The sequence below is a fragment of the Lytechinus pictus genome, chromosome 3 (assembly GCF_037042905.1).
Source record: "Lytechinus pictus isolate F3 Inbred chromosome 3, Lp3.0, whole genome shotgun sequence".
Lineage (NCBI taxonomy): Eukaryota > Metazoa > Echinodermata > Echinoidea > Temnopleuroida > Toxopneustidae > Lytechinus > Lytechinus pictus.
The window spans coordinates 22,504,808-22,517,460 of NC_087247.1; the positions used below are offsets into that span (position 1 = coordinate 22,504,808).

At 35.5% G+C, this 12,653-nt stretch overlaps 1 long non-coding RNA gene across 1 annotated transcript; it reads left to right on the forward strand.

Moving 5' to 3' along the window:
• The first annotated feature begins 1,596 nt into the window (after nt 1-1,596).
• On the forward strand, nt 1,597-2,848 carry LOC135153739 (uncharacterized). The gene is made up of 3 exons (XR_010293245.1): nt 1,597-1,869; nt 2,257-2,345; nt 2,760-2,848. It is a non-coding gene; the product is annotated as an uncharacterized LOC135153739 (long non-coding RNA).
• The last annotated feature ends 9,805 nt before the right edge of the window (nt 2,849-12,653 follow it).

A 12,653-nucleotide genomic window follows, 5' to 3' on the forward strand; every position in this document is an offset into this window, starting at 1 on the left:
TTATATTAAAATTTCATGTCTGATTTTGATGAATTTGTCATTAAAGTTTGACCTTTTTTTATGATCAACCAAACTTTTATTTTTTGGGAGGTGGGGGCTTTATAAGGGGTAAGCAGTATTTAGATCATTGTCATTTTTTAAATAACAGTTGTATTACATTGATCAATTTTTTTTCTTCATTATTTTCACCCTTTTCTCTTATAATAGCACTTTACTGAGGATTTAGACACCCCTGTAGACACCTTACCAAATCCTGGTTCTTGTTGGATCAGGGAATCAGTCTTTTGCCAAGAGACTTGTCAAAGAGTTCTTAGAACACTTTGGACTGGGGTAAGTTGTTGTCACTCTGAGATTGAGCTCAGAGTACTCTCTATCTGATTTTCTGCACAATATGAGTGTTCCTAATTTATTTTTTGTCACATTGAGGTTTAGTTTGTAGTACTCTTTATCTCACATTTTTGGTCATAATGTTTGTGTTCTGGTATACCTGCCTAGTGTCCCTATTGAAGGGGGAGGGAACTGTGTGTGGTCTCTCATTGACTGTGTGTTATAAATACATAGTCTTAAAATATACGTTTTCAGATATCTACTAATACTATAGAGAAACTGAAATGTTTTGAGTGGATAAGTTATTGTTTTGCTACTTGGTAGCATAATTATCGCGGTATAAATATTAAGTAGTTAATTAACATGTTATCATTCAAGTGGGTCTATATTACTAGACTACACTAGCATTATGAGTCAGGAAACTGGCCAGGTATGAGTAGTTGCAGACTCGAGATGGTGCTATTGGTTCGTATCTGCTTTAAAATAGGAACATTCCTATGGGAGGGGGGGTTGAATTGCCATTATAACCCATGTGTTCCTATTTCTGTGATTATTTCCCCGAGGTTCTTATTTCTGTGATTATTTCCTCGAGAGGTGCATAGAAGATTCATGAATGTTCCTATTTCTGGAAATTTCTTAGTAATTTGTTCCTATTTCTTAACTGTCAGAGTTGGCAGGTAAAAGATAACGGTTGTCATAGTCCTTAATTTGTCTTCAGTGTTTCATGTTTTTGTATTTGTAATTCATAATGTGATTGTCGTATTCTTGGTTTATATTTTGACAAATTTATACCCGTCTTTAATCTGGGCCCCATCTTACGAACAGTTGTGATAGATTTAAAACAATTGTGATTGATCTTAAGTTTCTCTATATTACTTATCCAAATTTAGATTAATCACAATTTTACTTTGATTTGAATCTATTGCAATCCTTTGTAAGATGTTGCCCAGGTTGAAAGCAGTTAGCTATCCTCTACCTTTGTGTAGAGTAGTGCAACATTTTACAAGGTCACATCTCTTTAGTGAAAGAAATTTATTCTCATGAAAATGACCTGTTGACCTTTTGAGAAACCTATTATGATATTTTTGTAGTTGTCTTGAATATTCAAAACAATGCCAAAATGGTTGTTCAATAAATCATGATTATTATGAAAGTCCGCTTCATTTGGCTGTTTAGAGATTACTTCTGTAAATTCGGTCATAGCAATCTTTAATTACATATACTAGTAACATGAAGTTTCTTCTCTTACAATCTTCAGCTGACCCTTCAAGCCAGTTTGAAACCTGGACCTGTCCTACCTGGGTCTGGTTCCAGACATCCCAGAACCTTCTAATCAGGAACAGGACTCACACTCCCCATCTCAGACCAGTTCTGCTATGAGATACGAGACCCATTGCCCATCCTTTTCTCAGTCCACTGGTCGACAGGGTCCACCAGAGATTGTTGAGAACTCTCCATCCCCTACCAACATGAAGAAGTGGATGAAACCTGTCGTTGTTCCTCGGCTAGGAGAAGAGGCAGGAATCTACTATGAGTGATACAGTAAGTTTTAATTCACTTGATATGATGGAGCCAGGAAGGGGGGCAGGCAAAAGGGTGAATGTTCAGAGATAGAAAAAAAAACCAGATGTATAAAGTTGTGAAGTTGAAGAAATTACCAATACAAAATGCTTAAGAAAAAAAACAATTGTATAATATTATATGCTTATTTTCTGCAATCTTATTTTTTCTTTATTTCTTTCTCTTTTTCTTTCTGTCTCCCTTCTTTTTCTTTCTCTTTATCTCTCACTCATTTCCTTTTTTCTTTCCTTCTCTATTTCTTTCTTCATTATTCTTATTCTCCTTTCTCCCCGTCTTCCTCCTCTACACTCTGTCTCATTTAATGGCACAAACATATAATTCATAAATGTTATTTGTGTCTTCTAACAGGAAAATATCTCATATGGAAGGAGTAAGATTGCTGCCAAGAATGCTGTCCCTGGTATTGCAACAAGACCATTGAATGAACTTGTCAATGAGTAAGGATCCGTATAAACTCATCTATTTATTTATTTATTTACATGTTCTAATTTTCTTTTTTCATCTGTTATTAGAAATTTTAGCAGCAGTAGCAGCATGAGGAATAGTTTTAATACTAGTAGCATCATTTCTACACCATAAATTTATGGATTGTTTTCAATCTTCAAATTCTTTGAATTATGAAATGGGAAAAGAAAAAAAAAGGTTACAGAGAGGAGGGAGGGGTGGTAGGTTTTCAAATCATGATGCATTTGTAGTTATTATCTTTGTTAGGAATATGTAGAAATTTTAATGCAACATTCAATGCATGTATTGTTTCATGGTAGAAATACCATCACATTAAAACAATTTGTTTTTTATTGTTGATATGAATCTTGTAAGTGACTTTTCCTCTTTTATTTTGTGTAATGCAGACTACCATCCACAACAACGGGCAGCAGTTGGAAGGGCTAGATGACAAACTCGACCATCCCAAGACCGTACCTAATAGTACAGTGCAATCCACTACCTTGCAAGGAGCTCCAATAGTGACTCTAGAATCTCCAGTCTGTCCGATGCTAGGGGTATGTCAGAATCACTGAGCGGGTCACAGATAGTCAGTGGTTCTGATGGACATGCTTTTGACCTGGGAGTTTGGGGTCTCTTTCGGAAGATAGGCCAGTCCTGCCTCCAATTCAGCCTGGACAGAATTCATAGTCTCAGATCTGATTTCTTTTCTCCTGCTCTCTGGATTGAGCCATCATTCTCTTTTATCAAACATGCCTAAAGTTTGGTACATATAAAACTTACAGTATTTTCAATTAATTGATGTACAATGAAATGGCAATGTAGATATAATGCTTTGCTCAATGGAATAGTGCTGTGCCAGGGGTTGAACCCTTGTCTTTCACCGTCAAATGCTTTTGGCCACCTGACCACAGCACCTGCTGATGTAAGAGGACATTATTATTATTATTGGAGATATGATAGCTCTTGGAACCTCTTAATGTGAGAAGCATATTCTATTAATTGTTTTTCTTATAAGTCTATAGGGTCATGAAAAACTTGTTACTTTTATATATGCAGCTAACAAAATTATTTTCATTTTTGAATGGATCGATAGAGGTATCCATTTTGTAGATTTGATTGACATCATTCTTTATTATAATCCTAAATTCTTGACAAAATTTTTGTATTGTTAGTTCAAATCATCTGTGCAACACCAATTTACAATGTGGAACTTTGTGTGAACTTTGATGATTTGTTGCATGGACTTGAAAATTTCCTGAACACTTATTTTTAAGATTCTCTCCCTCAAAGCAGCTGGGATGACTATGTTTTAGTGTTCTACATGTGTTAAAAGAAAAGAAAAGGGCAAACCTTTAATCGCTGTAAAGCCAGGTACTCTAGTACCATTCTTTTGGCACTTTACAGAACTTGACCTGAAAAGGGGTTTCTGAATCTAATTATCTTTTTTGGCCTAGCATGAAAATATATCACTTATTCTCATATTCAAGATCATGATAGAGATTGACATTAATGCAAGAAAGGGTAAAAATAGGACAAACCCTTAAAAAGAAATATTACAAATAATTATTATTCAGCCATGCATCCCATCCCACCAAAGTATTAAAGATTTGACAGTAATATGCTTCTTGGAAATCATTGTAGGTAGAAGTACACCACTTCCATCCTACTGGGAATGTGAGGAAAGTGATGAGGGCCTGTGCAACCATGATTGATGAAGAAGCTGTGAATCCTCAAGTGATGGTTGCTAATGGCTACAAGGATGGATGAATTATGACAAAGTATACATTGTAATAGGTAGTGACGAAAAATTATGATAAATACTTTTTTTCACTATATTTTGTCTGGGGTATAAATAATTCTATAACTGAAAAAGAGTCATTATTACTACAATTCTGTTGTTATGCAGAAAAGGTAATTCTTGCATCATTGTAAATTAAAAGGGGGAGTACTGATGTTACCACTTTAATGGGACCAAGTTTCACAATACTGTCATTCAGCTCATGAGAAAAATATATAGAAATATAATTTTCATAGGGTTATGAATTATTTTGTTAACTGTATGTTTTTTTTTAAGTTCATTGGTTATATTTAGGTTATTTTATATGGTCTCCTTTTTAAAAAGAGAACCAGCCCCCCCCCCCTGCCCCTTCCACAGAAAAAAAAGATCAGAATGATTAAGTAATGAGGAATGTACAACAAAAGAACCAGATCATTCTCTAGGGAGGGTCAGGATTGTCTATTTAACACAATATTTACAAATTTACCTGAAGGTAACCAATAATGAAATTCGAGAAAATAGAACAATCCAAGTAAAATGGAATAACCCAATTCATAGAAATAACCAATGAGAAAGTACTAGGATGAGGATGGTTGACCTGGGTGATTAATATGTAATGAAAAATGCGAAACAAAAGACCAGACCATTTTTTTAGGGGGGACAGGATTGTCTATTCCACTTAAACACAATGTAAATAAACCTAAAAGTAACCAATGAACTTAAAATAGGACAACCCAACTAAAATGGAATAACCCAATTCATGAAAATAACCAATGAGAGAGAACAAGGATGAGAATGGGTGACCTAGGTGATTATGTAATAGAGAATATTCAAAGACCGGATCATTTTATTTGGGGGGGGTGTTTATTTAACATTAAGACCATGTAAACTAACCTAAAGGTGACCAATGAATTCTGAGAAAATAGAACCCACCCAACTAAAGTGTAATAACCCAATTGAGAAAGAACTAAGAGGATAGGTAACTGACCACGTGATTGTGTAATGAAGAATGTTTAACAAAGGAACCAGATGTGAGGATGGAATGAAAGAACACACTGAATAGGAAATGAAGGTGAAGAGAGAAGTAGGGTAGTTACTGATGAGATGAATAAGATCATGGGTATCTATTGAAAGCCTAACATACCAAATTGATCTGAAATGAATACTTCAGTGAACTTAATGGATGTCAAACAAAAGCAAACCAAAACGTACAAAGAACCTGTCTACATATAGGCTTCAGTTGTTTACATGAAATAATTCAATAATAAGATGTTTTGTTCTGTGTGGAATACATGTATTTCTCGTGGCTGGATTTTGTGTGTTGAAGATCAAATGTTCCAGAAAATTAGTTTTAAAATAACAAAGGAAAATATATATACCATGCTATATTTCAAGTTGCTTGTGACATTATGGATTCCGTGATCTATAAAACAAATATCATGACTTTCTTCAGGTCCATGTCCCTCAGAAAATATATTTATTTCTACCACCTTGACATACTCAATAATTTTAATGTAACATCTATCTGTTCATGGTGCATAAAGTATATTTGTTAACTATCATTATTTCAACCTTGAGTACATATTTATGATATCTTAATATAGTAGGGGAGAGAGATAGGGTTCCCATGCACCCGAATGATATATTTTTTTAACCTACATTTTTGTAATCCGTAAGATGTGTAGTGAATGAATTTTGATGTTCCCAAAACGAAATATTGTCCCATGGGGTTCAAATTCAAGATGGCGTCCAAAATGGCCGCCATATTCATGGGATTTGGTTTTTCGTACATAGATTCCGACACAAACATTCATTTGCCACAAAATTAGTGTCATATGAAAGATAAATAAATTTTCTACAAGTTGATACTATTCATGGGTGATGAAAAGCTAATTCGGCTGAGATTTTGATAAGAAAAGTGCAATTTTGAGAATTTTTTCCAAAAAATTGAAAATTTGCGAAATACATGATTTACCATAAAGCTAAAGAAAATAAAGGAATCGCCTCAAAAATTTCTAGAAAACTTTCCTAATATACAATTATTTAGTGGACGAAATTCCAAATAGATATCGTTTTTATTCACAAACTTATAATGTCTCAAACTTGAAAATTCAATTTTCAGAAATTTTGCTTTTTTACTGCATATCGGAGACTTGGATACACTAATGTATATTGTCACATTTTCAACCCAGAAAATGGAAATAGGCCTTGATAAAATGCGAAATTATCTATTATTTTGTTGGTAGAATTTACTACAATCCCTTTATTCTTTGATTTAAAGTCGGTTGATATAGTTTTTGAAAGAATTAAGACTTTTGGCAAAAATTTGTATGTTTTTGGTAAAAAAAATGCACATGCACTGTTATTGATCAGATTTATCATGAATTTTAGTAATAAATTCACAATCTCAACATTCGATATGAAAGAGGATGTATCAACGAGAATATTGGCAGGCTTCATGCCACCATAAGTATCTTCATTTGCTTCAGATAAAAGGAAAATGTGCTGAATGTATTAAGCGATTTTGCGCTAAAGTGATGCCAAAAAGCAACCTCAGTGTGGCAGTCACACCCATGAAAACGATTGCAAAGTGATGAACTGGTATGTCATTCAAATAATACAATAGCTTGGATCAGCCTCTCGCATCGATTGTGTTGGTATGACTAACACACCGTAATGTACAGTATGTAATGTGAATGGTAATAGAAATGTGATTCAGAAGGATGTAAAGGCAAAAAAGGTGTTTCTGTTACATTATATATAAATTTATTTAATAAAGTCTCTTGGAAACAGTTATAAGATACACTAGCACTGCAGGTAAAAGAGATGAAGTTCTTACACATCAATACACAACTCAAAGGAATATGTCGAAGCTACAAATGTACCCCCACTTTATCTGTATTTTGAATCTGTGGCCTGTATTCCTAAATCAGGTTTATCTTCGAACACAAAATTAGTGTCATATGAAAGATGAATAAATTTTCTACAAGTTGATATTATTCATAGGTGATGAAAAGGTAATTCAGCTGAGATCTTAATAAGAAAAATGCATTTTGGAAATTGTTTCCCCCAAAAATGAAACTTTGCAAAATACTTGATTTACCATATATCTAAGGAAAATAAAGGAATTGTCTTGAAACTTTCTAAAAAAACTTTCCTATATAATAGTATACAATTATTAAGAAATTGAGTTGTTTTTTTTACTGCATTTTACAGACTTAAATGTACTATATTGTCATTATCTTGACCACCCTTTTCAACATATTGATTAGTTTTTCTAACCTACACCTTTTCAATCCTGGAGTCGTATAGTGAATGAATTTATTTTCGATCTTCTGAAAACTTGAATATTGTCCCTTGGCCGCCACCTTGACGGCCATCTTGGATTCTGACAAAAAACTCCTTTCAATTCGACGTCATAGGAAAACAAATGTTTTGAGGGTATTCTGATTATGAGAAATTAATTGAGTGGGTTATCTTTATTCTTTACGGGTTATCTTTATTCTTTCTTTTGAATTAAACAATTCTGATACATCAAAGTGCCTAAAATGACAAAAACCTCTGTTGACCAATGTAAAGAAGGGGAAGGTCTTTTTGGAACATTGAGATGTGTATGGTTGTGTTATTAATCTATTTAATATTTTCAAAAGTAGAAAATGTGGTGACGAATCAGTACCACGGAAAAGGCCTCCTGTAAATTGCATTTTACAACTTGCAACAATTAACTTATATCATGTCAAAATGCAAGCTTTATGGTTCTTAGGGAGGACTTTGACAGACAGGCAGTCAATCTTAGAAGTCATTGACAGGCTCATGTGCTAGATTTGGGCGATCTTTTTTAACTAAAACTTTGTGCCAATGTGATCTTGGAAGATGTATTCCTGATCCAGAAGTTGTAAACTTTGGACTGGAAAAGCAATTTTGCTTGCTGCAAAATTCAAGAGATTTTTATTCTCTTTGAGAAAAAAACCACGGAATTTTCTTGGTTGCCATCCGCGCAACCATGATGGCAGATTTGGTTGCCAACGTCACCCCGGCAACCGCTAATTTCGAGCCCTGCTTTGGAGTGGGGATGGTGGATGGAATTTCCCTCACGTGTGATCTGTTCCTTCTCAAGATTCCTCCGCTCGGCTTTGATACTTCGAAAGACCTGGGTTCCTCACAGACTTTGGATGCTTTAGCTGGTATCCAAGTGTGTTATCTTGGATGTATAACTCTCACTGGCTACATGCAGAGGTGGTAGATTAGAACTTGCATGTCGATAATGCACTTCATTCACCTTGTCTTGCCTATTCAAGAGAAAATCAGTGGTAGTAGAATCTCTCGAGAAATAGTGAATTGATAATGTGGTTCTGATCGGTCTACCAAATAACATTTCTGCTGGTGATCTCAAGTTACTTTCGACTGGTGTTGCTCTCAGGTTCATCATTGCTAGTTGACTGTCTTGGCCAGTCTGAGAACATTTTGTCAAATGATTCTTGACTGTACGAACCATCCTCTGAGCTAATCCGTTTGATCTTGGATAGTGTGGAGAAGAAGTAATGTGCTTGATATTCCACTTCTTTTCTTCTGCTGCCTTGCTTGATGTTTCTGGCATGTTTCACTCTGCTTTATCAACTGGTCGATGTCCTCGTTGATGTTTGACGAGAACTCTGTCTCACGTACGAGCAAGTCGTCTGGTACTTTCGATTCCCATGTGTCCTAGGTGAAGCTGTCCAAGGATATCATTCCTCAGTGACTTCGGTACGATGACTTGACTTCCCGTGAAGAGTACTCCATGTGATAATCCGATGTTATCTCTATACGACCAATACTGCCTAAGGGATTTCAATAACTCTTGGATTGTTTCAGGCCAACTCAGGCCAATCTGCCATAGTGATCTGGGAATTGGATCACTAGCCGTTTCTCTCTGAAGTTCTGTCCTCTTGTGTTTTCCGAAAAGTAATAAGTCGATCGCATATGCGAATCTTTTTCCTCAGAGCAGATGGATTTAACTCTGACACCTAACGGTACATCGCATGCTTCCTTGGGATTAGGAAGTCGACTCAACGAATCGGAAAGAATCATGTCGTTTCCAGATCGGTAATTGATTTGACACCTGTTTCCTTGGACTTTGATAATAAGCGATCGCTGTAGATGCAGCGTTGCACTTGTAAGAGTTTTTTTCCATATAATTTCCAGTGGTCTGTGATTGATTATGACTGTGAATTCTTTCGCGAACAGATATTACAGCAGCGTTTGATACCAAACATTAGGACTAAGATTTCCCTCTATGTTTGAGTAGTTGGAATGTGCAGTGGAAAGACTTTGGATGCAAACGCAACAGGTTACCTTCCTGAAGCAGGCATGCTACTAGATCTTTCATTGATGTATCTATCTCGACAGTTCTCTCTCTCGATCTCTGGGTCATAGAACTGTAGACATGCACCTGATGATACTGCACATTTCAGGCTGTTCAAGGAATGTTCATGATCATCGTCCCAGATAAACGGTACTTCCTTGTGGAGAAGTTATCGAAGTGGTGCTGACTTTTCCCATGCACAAATTAGGAACATATGCTGCTAGGTATTTGAACAATACTAGGCATTTCTGAACATCCTCTTTGTCCTTGGGTAATAGTACTTGGGTAATGTGTTGGCTTCTACCTTGCTAGGATCTGGGTAGATATCTGATCTAGTGCACTTAGAGCCAAATAAGTTGATAGCTTATTTCTTGATTGTGCACTTGGAGCTGTTGAACACTTCTTGCTTTGCCGTCTCCATGAACAAGTACATATTCTTGTTGTGTTCCTCCACGTTGATCTTGATCTTGTCCTTCAATTAGTGTGCTGCACTTGCGTGGTGCGTCTATGGTAGGTTTAGCGATGTCCTTGACATGAAGCATCGCTTTTCCTTTGAAACTACCAATAGCATCGAAGTGCTCTGGAAATGCTTGTTCGAGATCCTTATCACTTGTGATAGGTGTTTGTTTAGGTTTAGGGTTAGGTGTAGGTGTGTCATAATTGTATATTGAGTGAATTGTGATAATTCCAAGGTCAGTGCAACCTAACAACCCAAGGATAGCTGAAACCTTGACATCTGGTACATAGAATGTCTGTGTTGACCATTTCGGACTGTACCATTTTATGTCAAGTGTACCTTTACATTTAATTGGAATCTCACCATAAGCTTCTAGTTTTACTGTTTGTTTCACTAATGATTCCCACTTTGAACTTTATATTTCCTTGGCATACGTATTATGATAGTCTTAGTACTTGCACGTGAGTCAACTCTTAGGTAGAGCTTGTGTTGACCGACTCTGTGGGCATATGTAAATGTTAGCAAATGCTACTGTGCCTTCTGAATTTACAACTGTGTGTGGCCCATTGGTGTGTATTGTGTCAAATTATGCAAAGTTGGATAGACTGTCTTTAGACTGATAATGATCATGATCTGTGATAGTATCGTGTGCTGTGTCCATTTCGCTGATTGGTTAGTTCTTTCGACATTTTGATTTTGATCGTGATTTCTTTTGTTTTGGTAAACGATCATCAGATATCATGTCAGATCTTCGGTCATCTGAACTAAGATATGGTTTTCTAATTATTATCACTTTTTGACTGGCGACAGAATTACCCCCAATGACTTTTAATGACGTGGAGAGCCAATTCCATTAATATTGACCCCCAAACGGTTCATAGTTGTCTGAGAATGATAATTGAGTTTTTTTTCCTTCATTATGAAAGCAAACGGAACAGAGTTGTAAGCATAAGAGATATACAATAAACAGAATTTTGGCTCTTCATAAATTTAGAAAAGAGTTAGAACGTGTTGGAAAATAAACCTGATTTTGGAATACAGGCCATAAATTCAAAATACAGATAAGGTGGAGGTTGCTTTGACATGTTCCTTTCAGTTGTGTATTGATGTGTCAGAACTTCATCTTTAGTGCTAGTGTATCTTATAACTGTTTTCAAAAGACTTAATTAAATAAATTCTTTATGATGTAACAGAAACACTTTTTTTTGCCTTTACATCCTTCTGAATCAGATACATTTCTATTACGATGCACATTACATACTGTACATTAAGGTGTGTTAGTCATACCAACACAATCGATGCGAGAGGCTGATCCAAGCTATTGTATTATTTGAATGGCATACCATTCATCACTTTGCAATAGTATTCATGGGTGTGACTGCCACACCGAGGTTGCTTTTTGGCCTCACTTTAGCGCAAAATCGCTTAATACATTCAGCATATTTTCCTTCTTTCTAAAGCAAATGAAGATACTCATGGTGGCATGAAGCCTGCCAATATTCTCGTTGATACATCCCTTTTCATATCGAATGTTGAGATTGTGCATTTATTACTGATATTCATAATAAATCTGATTAATAACAGTGCATGTGCATTTTTTTTTACCAAAAACATACAAATTTTTGCCAAAAGTCTTAATTCTTTCAAAAACTAAATCAACCGACTTTATATTGTAGAATAAAGGGATTGTAGTAAATTCTACCAACAAAATAATAGATAATTTCGCATTTTATTAAGGCCTATCTCCATTTTCTGGGTTGGAAATGTGACAATATACATTAGTGTATCCAAGTCTCCGATATGCAGTAAAAAAGCAAAATTTCTGAAAATTGAATTTTCAAGTTTGAGACATTATAAGTTTGTGACTAAAAACGATATCTATTTGGAATTTCGTCCACTAAATAATTGTATATTAGGAAAGTTTTCTAGTAATTTTTGAGGCGATTCCTTTATTTTCTTTAGCTTTATGGTAAATCAAGTATTTCGCAAATTTTCAATTTTTTGGAAAAAATTCTCAAAATTGCACTTTTCTTATCAAAATCTCAGCCGAATTAGCTTTTCATCACCCATGAATAGTATCAACTTGTAGAAAATTTATTTATCTTTCATATGACACTAATTTTGTGGCAAATAAATGTTTGTATCGGAATCTATGTACGAAAAACCAAATTCCATGAATATGGCGGCCATTTTGGACGCCATCTTGAATTTGAACCCCATGGGACAATATTTCGTTTTGGGAACATCAAAATTCATTCACTACACATCTTACGGATTACAAAAATGTAGGTTAAAAAAATATATCATTCGGGTGCATGGGAACCCTATCTCCCTACCAGACTAATACTGTCAAACTATCTGCAAAGGTGAAGTTACTATTACCTTGGGAAGCTACTATCTTGCATATTAACTCAACCCCACGTTAGTCAAACTTCACCTCGATGAAAGCAGAGTTTGATTTTGAGCCGTACTTTTGGAGGGGTCATGCAATTTTTTCAAGAATTTTAGCAAGTGTGAAAGTAGTAAAGTCACGGCAACCATGTCACAAGGCTTTACCAGCAATGTACCCGAAACCCATTACTCCCAAAGAAGATTGGCCAGAGTCATTGCGCCACTATTAACTGAAATGAGGGCCCATTTCATTGAGTTACAATTGTGGTAAATTTGTCATCGTTATAAAGTCTACGATGAAAACCTTGATTGTGATTGGCTGCTGAGCCATG